At 38.5% G+C, this 14,378-nt stretch overlaps 1 protein-coding gene across 7 annotated transcripts in view; it reads right to left on the bottom strand.

The window, feature by feature from the left end:
* PEAK1 (pseudopodium enriched atypical kinase 1) overlaps positions 1–14,378 on the bottom strand; it is a 124,884-nt gene that overhangs the window by 41,839 nt on the left and 68,667 nt on the right. The window contains exon 3 of one of the 7 annotated variants that reach the window (XM_030016351.2): positions 8,878–9,022. The exons of the other annotated variants lie outside the window; for them this stretch is intronic. The gene's annotated coding sequence lies outside the window, so the exon portion shown is untranslated. The remainder of the gene's footprint in view (positions 1–8,877; positions 9,023–14,378) is intronic. 7 annotated transcript variants of the gene reach the window in all.

The raw sequence follows: 14,378 nt of genomic DNA, 5'->3' as shown, positions 1-14,378 counted from the left end.
TTTCTTCTCCTTCAGCTTACAATAGTGGCAATAAACCATTCTCACATCCTCACAACAAAGCTATGGATTTTTAGTCCCTGATTTGTTTCACATGTAGCTTTTCTACCTAACCCCTCCAGAAATAACAACTGAAAAAGAATTGAAAATCTCTTTCAAAGCAAACCTTTTTATTTCCTGAAATGATCAGCCTTAAGTAAAAACCAAACACGAATCTGCTGTGCTTTACAGTCATTGCAGTATCCAGGATTTGAGACTTTCATAAATTAATGCCTGAAGATTTTAAGCCTTCTAAGCCAAATCCACAACTCTGGTCTCTTCGTCACTGTTGCATAACTCAAATTATTGGAGACATTTTACTGAGGTGAAAGAATCCGTATGTCCACTGATACTTCTGTAAACACAGACACTGAAAATCAATGATTTTATATTCTTACAGGCTTCAGGTAAAAGTATACTTGCTGATCACAGAGGTACACTGAAAGGGTATTAATAACCCCATTCAGTTAAAGATGCAGCTCTCTATAGAGCCCATGGCTAGTAAGCCGGCAGCAGGACGGCTATGCTGGAATTCACCATGGGCACAACTGGTTTCCATCAGTGTAGCAAACAATAGAAACCATTAGTAAAACTGACACTTGTATGAATTTGTCAGTCTCCTCACATACTGCTCTGTGTTTTGGCAAAGGGCTGTCCCTGTGCTGGAAAACTGTAATATAGCAATCCTGTTCTAACACCAGATGGGGCTGAAGTCTAACTCTATTAAGAGTATCTTCAGACACATTCATGGTACTGGGGCTATCATATTTCATACATTGACTAAATACGTTTCCAGACAAAGCTTTTTGCCAAAAAGTCAGTGCCAAAAGCTTTCTCTGTATGACCTAAGAGATAGAAAGTCTGCCAGATAGAGATCTGCCCAAACTTTCAGCCTTTGTTTTATATATACAAAGTAAAATGCCTTTGTATTTTTTTGGTCTCTGCCAAGATTTGTTGCTTCAAGACTTTGCAAGCCCATATATTGTAAGCAGAAAAATTGCATTACGAAATAATTCTCCTAAAATCAGACAGAGAGAGAGAAAGCACAAGAATGAGTGCACATACTAGAATTTTATACTCTGGTTAGCTCCTTCTTTTCATGTATTTAACAAATAAAAGGACTAAAGTTACACTAATGGGAATCTAATCTAGATGTTTTCTTGGAAAATATTTCTCCATTACATAAAACCTCTGAACAAACAATTTAAACAAAAGGGTTAGTATGTATGTGTGTGGTTTTTAAGATTTAACTGGGTGATATTATTTCTCCGAAACTGCATAAGCTCACTTGCTCTAGAATCCTATCACAAACCAGACAGCTTTATGGCCTTCCAGACTAAGCATTTTCTGCTAATAACGCTGGGGTAGAAATGAGAAAGCACTCTATTGCACACCTTCATATGACTATATTTCTATGTTTTACCGCTGGCTGTACGCACTCTCATGTGCTCACATACACTGATACTAACCAGTTTTCCTCTAACCCAAATGAGTGCTACACTCAACATATGAATGTAAACTATAGGAAACTTAACAGAACCACAACACAACACTCCAGTCAGAGTAAAAACTATGGCATGATCATAGCTCTGTGCAAACATACATCCCACGTCCCAGGAGTACCACCTGCAGCAATTTAACTTGAAAATAAAATACATGTTGACATGTCCATTGTAAATGCAGACATGTAACTTGTGCACAGAAGATACGCAAGACCTGTATAGATATTTTAGATCTTTTGCTCTTCTACACCTAATGGCAATGGCTTAAACACAACCACGCTCTCTAACGTGACTTTTGACACAGTCTGTGAAACAGACAAGAGCCACTGACTTTTCTCAGCATTATAAACTACAGCTGGGTTTCCAGTTGGCTTCCGCACACGCAGGATGAGCAGTTCCTGTAGCATGCTTTGACACTGCCTGCAGCTGTAACAAAGAGGAAACGAGCACCTTCAAACAAGAGGAAATGTACCTTAAGAGAGCAACCAAAGAATTCCAACATTGTGCTACTTTCATACTTGGAAATCAGAACAACTCCTGTGCTACTACAAATTAAATTCAGTGACCTTTATATATCTAAACAAGTATTTGCATTCGAAAAAAGATTTAGGCAGTTTCTTCATTGCTGTACAATTTTTTCTGATGTTTTCCTCTCCCTTTAAAGAAAATATATTTACTGTTTCAACTACAGACTCGCTATTATGAGTGATAACTGTAGTGAGCGTGATTATGAGTGATAACAGATATAAAGTCTTCTTTCAGTATTAAAAAATGTGAAACATTGTTCACGTGTTCAGGCTCTTGCTTCCATTGCTGTTAACAGCAGCTGCAAATTGGTAGAGGGCAGCAGAGTCCACTGAAGGTAATGAAAATGCACACAAGTACAACAAGAAAAAATTTTCCTGACGTTGTTCATTTCTAGGCTCTTACCCTACTCTCCAAAACAAAGAAGGTCAACAAGAGATCCAGGCAGTCATACATCAGATCTCTTAAGCTGCTAGTGATTAGGTATCTTTCTTCCATAACTTCCCAGCTTCCATGACAGCCCAGGTAACCGCTAAGGAACAGGAGGGAATGTGCAGAGCTCCTAGCTCTTCTGAAATGACTAGTTCGGATGACAGAACTTACTTGAAGATACACAATCTCCGCAAAATCAAGGCAATAACAACCTTAGATATTAAATACAAAACAGCATTAGGCTTCTAAAGAGAGCATTAACAGTAAATACGTAATATCAACATTGTGTTCATCCCTGTATCTCAAAGCCTTTTACATAAGTTGATAAACATTAACTACTCACAATTTATACACGGAACCATTGCAGTGCAGTCACATTAAGTAACCAAAATTCACCAAGTGAGTCAGTGACAGGACAAGTTCTGCTGCTACTGTGGTGCTGCAGCCAGCAGATCGTGATACTTCATTCACTAAATGGTTGAATCAGCACAGATAGTTTATCAGCTTTAAAGGCCAAATCACTCTTTGTGTAAATGACAATAATGTTCCTACTTTCAGCTGATGCACAACTGCATGCAGGAGGGCTCAGTCTGGCCACGTTAGGTTGATGTCAAACAAACAGAAACACAAAAGCATATTTCACTTTCCAGGTCAGAGGGAGAAAATGACAGATTCAGAGCTGCAGTGCGAAGATGAAGAAGTAATCAGCTGAGATATCCACGTCAGGAAACTGAACCTTGCATAGAAACGCATAAGTATTTTTGTGGCTTTTATTTGTTGACATCATCTTTGCTGAGTGCACAAAGATAGTAATAAACATGCATTTCAGACATTTTCCCTTTGTTCTAAGTAATTTCAGGCTGGCAGGTCTCCTTTAGATGTATGCTGGCTGAATCACAATGAAGGCCTTCTCCAGTAATACTTTATACTAACATAATCCAATTAAAAGGAACTTAATTGGTGTGCAACATTCCCTACAATTTCAACATTTTAAAAATGAATAGTCTCAGTAAGTACCAGATGGTGACACGCACTAATTAATCAGGCCTGCTCAATGAATGAGCATATTAAAATGAATGCACCTATTAGACATGTGTTTTCAATGCTGTATGCCGCAAAAAAACTCCCCTTAAATGAATGCCTGCCATATTACTGAGCAATATGCACAAGTGTGCATTTCATCATTTGTAACTGTAATGCTATCACTCTTGGATCTCTTCTTAGATCACTAGATACTTGGTACAGATTTCCTTTTGTCTGTCCTCCTCCAGGGAAAAGGCATTTAGCTTTAGCATGGCTATCCATGAAAATGGGGCTGCAATTTTTATGCTGCCAAATAAATTGCATTGATCAGCCTTCTTATCGGACAACAGTCCAATAAATTGCTACTGAACAACCCACGAACCTCTCACTATTGACAGGTATGTCCTCAGACTGAAAAAATCAGCAATGGGAATCCAACCTAGGTTTCATATATAGGAGTGCCCAAACACCACAAAACCACTATGGCTTTGTGGTTTCTTCTGAACCACTTAAAGGGATCTGGACGGTCACTGATCATCATAAACAATAGTGCAAGTCTAACATAACAAGAATAAAGTGATGGTTATTCTTTGCCAGTATCCGATTTCTGTTTCTTTTAAACTTAAATATAATTATAAACATTTTAAAAGACTTTTTGAGAAAACCAAAATGCTCCAACTTCACACATATGGTTCTGCTTGGGTGGCAATGGGCTGTAGAAACACTCAATCTCCCAGAGAGTGTCGAGACTTACTGACTTAGGCCCACTGAACCATCTAGCACAGATAACTGGGACCACAAACAGATGTGACGTGCTAATTAGTTTTTTTTTTCTCCTTCATGCCATAAAAAAAATGTCATCTTAAATTTTACATCATTTGTCCAACTTCAAAGGAGAGCAAAACCCCAAGTGAAGCTAACTGCAACATCTGTTAGATACGTGAAATACAACGCAGAGAGAAGAGCTTCACAGCCAGAGAAGTCATGGTCCCAGTTTGAAGGCATGTTGAGAAACACACTTGTTTACATTCAGTCCGGCAGCACTGTGCTTTGAATAACCTTGCAGCACTTTAATTAATGAAATGTAAATCAAGAACAACAACAACAAAGCGCTATATAGTACCACAGCAGAGTTTGGAAATAAAAGCTGAAGTATCAATATTAAAAAATGTGAGTAGCGCACGCACAGATCTCACAGCACTTCACAAAGGTGAACGAGTATTTTATAATACAGATTTTTGTAGAGAGGAACAGTGACTCACAATTTGGTGAAAGATCAAGAAATAGACCCTGACTCTTAAGTGTGATGCCCAGTTCAGTCATGGCACTTACTTCACATGAGGTATGCCAGGGAAAAATGTGAAATTAAATAGTGGCAAATGGCATTATGGACTGCCACAATTTTATTCCCAAAGTGGACTAATATTCACTAAATATTGGATCATTGTTGTAACAAGCCAGAACTATGGCAGATAGCACAGATGGAGATTTCCATAAATGCTAGGCATTATCATTTCTGTTAAAAAAGAAAAGTTCTACCTTGTTGCAGATAGTTTTGATTTTTTTCCTTCCAGTCAGAACCGAGTGCCCTGGTAACTGTCCAAGGCCATAAAATGACAGTTCTGCAGAAAATGCAATGAATCTGCAGTGGATATTGAGGAGGCAATGACCTCGACTAAAAAGTTGCCAACATGCTTTAGAACCACTCTTCAGCACCATGGTACTATGCTGCTAAGATATAAGGGGTATGATGGATGGAGAGGAGAACAGAATCACTTCTACCCCAAGTACTGAAAAAAAGCCTAGTTGCAAACTTGCTCCAAGACAGTATGAAACAATCAGGAAAACAACTTCAAACTGATTCTGTTTTTAACCCCACACATTGTATTTTCTCTCCTTTAAAAAGAGTTTAAATTACATAAATATTTCATAAAACTAAGTTAGTGAAGGAAACCCTTGAATATGTTTTTTCTACCTAAAACTTGCAAGAATAAAACTTGATGGAAATAACCAATGAACTGGAGCAAAAACCTGCCTAGGGCTAGACAATCTGTAACGCTTCAGAAGAAAACAGGCATTTCTTTACAATTTACCTAACCCAAACAGATAATGCCACAGAGCAGGGAAAAGGCAAGAAATATCCTCAGGATCTGCCCAGGTAATCTGATTAGATTCTGCATCATCACACTGAGAACACAAAAAACAGTAATAAAGGACAAGCTCTCACATTTGGTGCTGAGGCCCAATAGACCAGCCAAGGCATGTATTTGAATATGAACTCTTCTGAGTTCCAATAAGAAGAGATTCTTAACTGGAGAAAACTATTTAAAAAAATTTTTTTCCCTTTTGGAAAAATCATCATTTAGCATTAATAAAACTTAAATTTATAATGAGTATTTGGACATATATAAATATGACCATATTACAATGATCATTCAGACAATACAGCACAGTATATTCTTTAGGTATACTTTTTACTTGCACAGAAAATGAGTTTTCATTTTTTACCTTTTAAAAAGAAAAACCCAGTAAGATAAGCCAGACTTATAATTAGTTTGTTTACCTTGCTTCCTAAAAAGGGCTGTGTACAACATTCCAAGATCTAGCAGCAAATCAAGGGTAAGCACATCAGCTGACAGGAACAAGCATAATAATTATAATTAAAAAAAAAAAATTAAAAAATCCTCAATTTCAGTGCACTTAAGTTTGTCCCAACTCTATTTAAGCAAAATTATGAGAATTAAGCCCTTCACAACATATTAAAAATGCACCACTACAACTATACCTTGACCAATCCCATTATCTTTGATTTACCTTTCCTGGGCTCACTTGAAATCCTGCCCTTTGATCTTTTTTGCCTGTTGTTTAAGCACATGAAGTCATCTAGAAGAATAAACTTTACCAAACCTTTACTAAACCTCTCCAGAACGTATTCACAACAAAACAAAAAAGAAATACCTGAAAAACATTATACTGCTTCTATAGTTACAAAACCCAGTAACGGCTGTGGTTATCCTTCTGCTGAGCACAGCTTGAGAATGAAAACAGTGTATATCATCACTGTATTATTGAATTCATCAATTCTGCAACTTCAATTTACTTAAAACTCTCTCCCTTGGACTACTGCAACCTCTGGCTCCACAGATCTTTATGCTGAACCCCTGATGCAGCAAAAACCACAATTGCCAAAAATATATCAATTTCAGTTTAGCGAAGTAACTTGTGGATAGCAAAACACAAAAGAGTATTAGAAAGGATATGAAGGACCTTACTAAAAAGTAGCTCAAGACAAACAAAACACTGTAGTGTCAGGCGCAGGTAACTTATGAGAGAATTAGTGGATTGCAGCCAGTGTAAGAGGTCAGCTACAACACAGAAGATAGAACACACTGCAGAGAAGCCAGATGAGTACTCTCCATCAGTCTCAAACCCCTCCGCAAGAGCCTTGTGAGTTATTTAATAAAGACTTGAGAGAATTAAGTTTAAAAATAAAACACTATCAGCCATTATAAAAAATGAGATATTAAAAATAACTGATAAATTAAGAGCAACAGCACAGTAGGGCTGGACTGTGTAAAGCCAAGAACTGTGGAGAAACTTGAGAACCAGGTGGCTGAGCTACACATAGAACTATGTGGTCCCTTATCAGAACCAGGCATCAGGACAGCAAGGAGCTGAGCACAGGACGAATGGGACATGGTTTTTATCATGACTTCTGTGAAGGAAACTTGCTCTTCTTCCCACTAAACAATGAAATAATGGGCAAAAGGGAAACGGCACAATTTTATTTTAAGTTTTTAAGAAGTTCTCACAAATTACTAACTGTAAGACATGCAAAAGGTGCAACACAATACGCAAGGCAACCAGCAGATCCCATGCTTTCAGTGTAAGAAAATCAATGACATGATTTACTGAATATTGTGTTCGCTTCTATTTATGACATCTCAGGAAGAAATGCAGCATTAAACAACCACAAAAATATTTTTAGGGATGAAAAGCTTTCCATATTAAGTGAAACAAAAAGATTAGGATAGTTTAGTTCAGAATTGAGACAAATAAAAATAGTATTATATTAAATGATCCATCACATAAAGAAGATAGACTGGGTGTTCCCATTTAGTGTCCTTCTCAAAAAAGAGAGCAACAAACCTAATGCAGCGTATTTACATGAGTGAAAAGAAAATTATTCCATATAAAATGCTTCCTGAAACAAGCTGGCACTGAGATCAAGAGGTCAGCTGGATTCAGAAAAAAAGATTAGACTTTTATACACAGGATGAGACGTTGACAGTTGTATTAGGTGGGGTAAACCCAAAGCTTCCAATTTCAGTGCTTAAACAAACCATTAACTATTTGAGTTGAGAAGAAAATTCACTCATTAGGAGATAATTTCTTTATTGTCCATTTAGGAAGTTTGGGCAGCGTGAAGGACAGGGCCACTGCTGGCGTCTGGGTGCCAGAGCACAGCCAGCACCGTTTCTCCGTAGTACGCTTCCTGGCACTACGCTGCAGCCGCATGCAAGGTGCCCGTCTCATGAAATCGCGCACCCGTTACCAGTCCCTTCACGCTCGCACACCCTGTTCTCCCACTTCACCAGATCTGATGCATCAAACCACAGAATACAAGGTGTTGTCTTCAAGATTCCTGGTTTATACTCCACCATCCAACATGCACTACATATCCCTTCCACCTCTGTATCCCATGTCCCTTTTGTTTAGGATTTTACCTATGTAAGCCTTCCTTTGGCAAAGGCCTTCTCAAAATTAATCTCTGATAACAATATGATTCTGTTTCTTCCTTTCTATCAGATCCTACTCTTCACTTTCAGTGTTTTTAGTTTAATATAGCAAAATAACTAAATGGTGAAATAATACTAATATCCCATTATCGCCCAGTGGTAAGGCCTTTCTCTTCTCATCCCACACTTTGTTTTGCTACTCTTCTGCCAGGCTTATACCTCAGCCCTGGAAACATTCTTTGTGTTCATTTCTACTTTTTATGACTACATGATCATGTTTGATATTGGGCAACTGGGACCTCAGGCTATAAAGTACTTGGGCCAAGTGACTGTGTGTTACACTAGCACATACCTTGCAATGATCCATACAAATCCATAGTAATGCATAAGTAAGATGGTGGTAATTACAAAGCTAAGGAAGCCAGATGGAAGTCTTACAAAAAAATTAGTACTGTTTGAATGTTGTCATACTACTACAAAATAGAAAAATCAGGGTAAGATGAGAAAGGAATGATATAAAAGGGATTTTTTCTCTACAACTAACCTGAACAATTTAACTTTTCAAGACACATACATTACTAGTTTATGGTGGAAAATATAAATAAAAATAAGCCACATACTGATCTCTCATTCACTACTTGGGGGAGCAAGTGCCTGGAAAGGGCTTGAATCTTTGTAAAAACTCCTTCAGTTTCCCATTCCACAGCAACCATCTCCTCCCACCGCCTTCCACTTGGTGCAGTCATTTTGCCTTGTTCCTTGCATCTACGATCAAAGACAGGCATTCTAATTTGAGGATCTCTTTGATAATCTTGAGAAACTAGCTACAGGTAATTTTTTGGCCATCAAAGCTAGTTCAAGCAGCTTATTCTCACTCAGGCTGCTCTTGTAATTAGTATGTCATTTATTCATCCCCAAAAGCTACTTTACCAGGCATGATGAATGCAAGAAATTTTAATCTGCAATCATAAGCCACAGCAATGAAATGAGTGATGAGCTGTAAGTCAGAAGGTTAGAGATATTATTGTTTACTAGTGTTGAAGTTAAAAAGAAAACGACGACACTTTACAACAGACATTCTTAGGTACTCCTTATGCTTTGCCTAGAATCCATCCCCATAAAATGGGAAGCCTCCACTGATGAGAACGGTATTAGGGATAAAAAGCACCACCATAGGTGAAATTCAGAAAAGGAATTAGCAGATACTGAAATTGTATGCTTTTAGCATTCATAATAAACAAGAATTGATTTTTTACTTATTCTGATGATTTAGTCTTGTGTCTGACTGTCTTTTAGGATAACACATCCCTAAACACCAGGATTGTGTTCTCTGTAGTTTCTCTATGTGTTACCCTGCACAGATTTCCACTACGCAATGCTCCTTGCAAAGCAGTATCAGTCAGAAGTAGGAAAAGATGCTATTCTATACCTCTGTGTGCACAGGTTCTCACAGAGAACTCAGTTGTACAGACAAAACAAGTCTTCTACTAATACAGAGCCTCCTGCTTCTTTTTACCATTTGGTACCAAAGTGGATTTACCATAATGGTATTAAATACGACTACCTACATTATAAATGATTCACCAAGTACAAAATCCTAGTATGCTTGTAACAGCAGTCTGGAGACAGACCCAAAAGCCAAGAAAGTCAACACCTTACTTAATTTTAAACGCTGCGTTGCGGACCACTGAGAAGAACCCGGTAGTTTCCACGCTCTTTAGCCCAATTGTCAAGTTAGCAATAACACAGCCTCTGCAAAATCTTCCAAGTCCACAACACAGCAGTGTTGCAGGCACCTTGGGAGGGGCTCCGTGATGCAGCTGTATCCCTCCATGGTGACCGAAAAGGACTAACAGCAAAACACAGGGCATCTAACAGTCAGTAGTCATCTTTTTAGGCTACCAAAAAAGATGTGATGTAGGGCAGGGGGGGCACCAAAACCCAGTAATTTATTTAAGTCCACAAAATCTGATTCCATACTTAAAAATAATCCATACATGAAAGAGCTATGCAGTGACAGAATCAGAAAGGAAATGTAATAGAAATTCTGTATTAGTTTTTATCTTTACATTCGATGACTGTTTTTTACAGCTAGGGAATTTGCTCAATTTACTTCATGAGAGAAGAAATAGCCTTCATTTTCAAAGATAGTTGTTTAAACCTATTGAGTATGTAAATCACTATAATTTTTACCCAGCGCTGTAAGACAAGGAAAGGGAAAGAAGGAATCGCTTACTGCTTCTGAGAAGGCTGACTTCATGCAGGCAAAGCCTATCCTAAGAACCAATCTGCTTTGTGGGCAGCAGGAGCATCCAGCTGTGTCCAGCCACTTAAAAACCAGGTGGCTTATCACAAAGAGCAACAGCATCCGGAGTCGAGCCTGGCACACCACCACTGCTCCCACAGTCCCTTCTGCTCCGAGCGTTCCTGCGAGCCCAGGCTGCCCATGAAGCTGCTCCTTCCACGTATGAACAGCCATGCTGTCAGAGCGCTCAGATACTAATTAAGAGGCTCCTGATCATACTTGAAAATCACAAGCTTGAAACCTAGCCAGTGCTCATTCATGGGTCAGGACACAGTGTGAAACAACAAAACTGAAGCACTGTAAACAAGCTCTAGCAAAGGAAAGAAAAGAAAATCAACACAAACGTTTGTTTGCAGAAATGGCACTCTTAAATTCTTTTTCTTTAGCTCTTCTTTACAGATATAAACGTCTTCCTAAAGGAGCTGATTACTAAACGTAAATTCTGCTACCTGTGCTTGGTGGAATCCTAAAAATGCAAAGCTTTTTCTATCCAGAAAAAACACAATGTGAATTTTCTAGTCTTGCTAGATGACTCAATACTAATCCACAGGGATCTGAAGGTAAAAGCAGCATCACACTCATCTGAATTCTTTGCCTTTCAAACAAGGTTTTTATGACAGCATACTTTATTAGCACACAGGACCGCCATGAGTCCACAATTATGCAGGAATGGATTTCACAGAAACCACACTAAGCCCAGGGCAATTACATTCTGTCACTGCCAACCCGAGTGAAATATGCAAGGCTACTATTACCTGCCCTCTTGGAGGGTCTTGAGGGAGGTTTTATTCCTACCATATGCAACACTATGCCATTTTGAACTAAGTTGTTAACAACACTAAGAACCAGTTTAAGAGAAACGGAGAGACCAAGACCTACCCCCCCGTCCACATAAGCAGCATCAAGTTGCAAGGCAGTGGCAATACTCTTCCCACTGCTCCCTGTTGAGGTCCTGGGCTCAGTCTCTACAGACAGGTCAGAAGACAGTATCAATACTCCATCAAATGAAAAAAATTGCTCAGGAATCTAAATCATACTTCCTCGATGCTGCTTCATCAACACTATGCACAAGAAGGTGATGTGTATGCCAGGTCTCCCAAGTAAGGTCCATAGAAGAGACTACAGGCTCTCTGTAGTACTTAATCTTGCAATTTATACAGAAGAAAAAACTGTACAGCACATTTCAAGGTTATGGGCTCAAACTGGGCTTAATAACACATGGTGGCATATGTTATGGTTATATAAACAGTAAATGGGATCCCAACTGTTAGTCAAATAGTGAATTGCGACGGTAACTGCAACAGCTATGCAACACAGTGTTACTCCTTCCTCTTGCCCCCATACTTAAGTACTACTGGTTCTACTTTGCCTTTTTTTAATAACAAGCTGCTCAAACCTTTAATCACTAGTGACTTTTGTGAATTGTTACTAGCACCCTTGGACCCTTGCTCCAAAAGACAACACAGCATTCCTGGAGCTTCCTACGCATGACAAACACAATGGAAACAAACCCTTCCTACTCTTGAAATAGATTCCTCCGCATGTGGAGTCCAGGCGCTGTCCTTTTAAGTCCAGACTCGTACCCAGAACTCACGATAATAGGGTGGTCATGACTTCCACAAGCTTTTGAGGATCTTCACTTCTCTCAGTGGAGTCAGGCAAGCCTGGCCTAAACTCTTTATTCCCAGTTCACAATTACACATAATAAATACAAATTATTTGCTCAAGCCTTTTTTCAACGCAGCCAGTGAGTATCTCTGCTTTCAAATTTCCTGCTCTCCCTATTTACTTTTTTTTTCCAGACTACTCATAAAAAACCCTTGACTAATTTTAGGACAAAGATTAATACACAGCATCCCATGCCAACTTGGTAACAACCTCCTACTTAGAATCAGTTTCACACCTATCACCTATAGCCAGGCCTAAACCACAAAATATATACTGCATTTTCATAATTTTAGTTTCTTAACAACAACATAGCAAAATATGAAATGAAATTAAAACATACTGTATTTAAAAGTTAATTTAGGCTTCTGTACAGTTGTTAACAAAGATACCTGTTCATAGCTCACTAAAATTCAGCATCTGGAAAGAGGACATAGAAAGGCATGAGGGAGAAAGGACACATGGTTTTGCAAATACAATGAATTTGTGTTTTATTTTAAAGCTATTTTAAAAAGCAAACCTTTTGGTTTGCAATAGTATCAGGCAATTATTTAACAGAAAAAACAGTCTGAGTAATTTGCATAAAGATTCAAGGTTTAATTTTTTGGATTTCCAGAGATTTGCAGAAATATTTTTTGGCATAACCAGAAAATTAATCACTAGCTTCACCTTCTATGGCTGTTTTAAGTACCCCCTACTCAAATAATTTCTCATATAACAGTCACTCAGAAAAGCATCAGCTTTTTTAAGTCAGCTGTTTTAAAAAGCCTTTTGTTGAAACCAAGTATGCTAACAGTGATCCCAAAGCCTTAATTTTGGTAGAAATTGCAATATATCAAACTCAACAGAGGCAGAACTATGATTGGATGCCAGAATGCAGTATGTAAAAAGAAATTAAATCATGAAACTCAGTAATAGGATATTTATCAGCTGCTTATCACATCTGTATGCAGTTGTAGGACTCGACCCCTGTGTTGCTTCATACAAATATGCTGAGAAACTACAGCAGATTTGCTCTGCATTGCGCGGGTTTTCAAAATACATATTGATACAAAAATTTTTGCTACATAGAAGTTCCCCCCCCTCCGCCTTTTCTGTAGAGAGCAAAATAATTTCTTTACTTTCATATGGTATTGCATGGACAGGAAGACTAAAGAGAAAAGTGGAATGACAAAAAAGCTAACAGCGCTTCTCAGAAAACACTGGTTGTAAAAAGCAGTTTCATATAACCTCTCATTTACGTTCACCTCTAGTTCTGCCAAAGCAAGATATTGCCTTATAAAATACGGCAGCGTTCAGCAGACACCACCGCGATAGAGCCGACCCGCTCTGCTTTAACTCTGAGTTCCTCCAGGCTGGTGTCAGGAAGCAGGTGCACAGCGAGTTACAGTCGCACCATTTTAGCGGTGCTTCTGCTTTGCTCCAGTTGACTGCTGTTCTGCTGCCAATCCTGCTGCATTTTGCCAAATGCAATTCAGTACCAACATACTATACTTCTGTTCCAGCAGAGAATTCTTCCAAGTCTGATATAATTCAACATGATTAACAAAAGGACGGTTTCATAACGCTAATTAGCTTTGTGTAGTCAGAAGATAGACTGTAGGCCTGTATCTCTAATGTCCTATGTTAAATTTGTTCTCTAGACATAAAAGACCGGTACATTAACCATGTCTTATTTTCACATTTTTCTTTTCAGAGAAGCCTGGATGAATTGTAATGCACACAGATAGTCTGAAACACTCAGCAGATGATTTCGCTTAAATCTCAAGTAAGACAAATTAGACGAGATCTTCAATCACTGCCTTGGGATGTGTGGGCGATGTATTACATTTTACAAGTAACGGCATTTGGAAAAATTCAGTTTTCACTCTTCAGCTGCTGTACTCTTTTAATTACATGCTAAAACTTGGAGAAATAAGAACTGGAAAGGAAAGGAGCAGAAGAGAGACTTCACACAGATAATGAGATGGCTGCTTGCTGAAATTACGCAACATCATCTTTAATGTCTGCAGCGCTGAGCTAAAGGAGGCAAAAAGCAGATTCCTCATACTGCCCAGTGCCTTCCTTCTAGCAATGGAGTGTTCTGTAGTAACTAGTTTTAAGTGAGATAGGAAGCTCCAGCAGCAAGTTCACTACTTGAGTGAGGGTTGA

Source organism: Aquila chrysaetos, chromosome 5 (assembly GCF_900496995.4).
Source record: "Aquila chrysaetos chrysaetos chromosome 5, bAquChr1.4, whole genome shotgun sequence".
NCBI classification, from domain to species: Eukaryota; Metazoa; Chordata; class Aves; order Accipitriformes; family Accipitridae; genus Aquila; species Aquila chrysaetos.
Note: the sequence above shows the minus strand (reverse complement) of the source record. Positions and strands in the feature narration are given on the sequence as shown.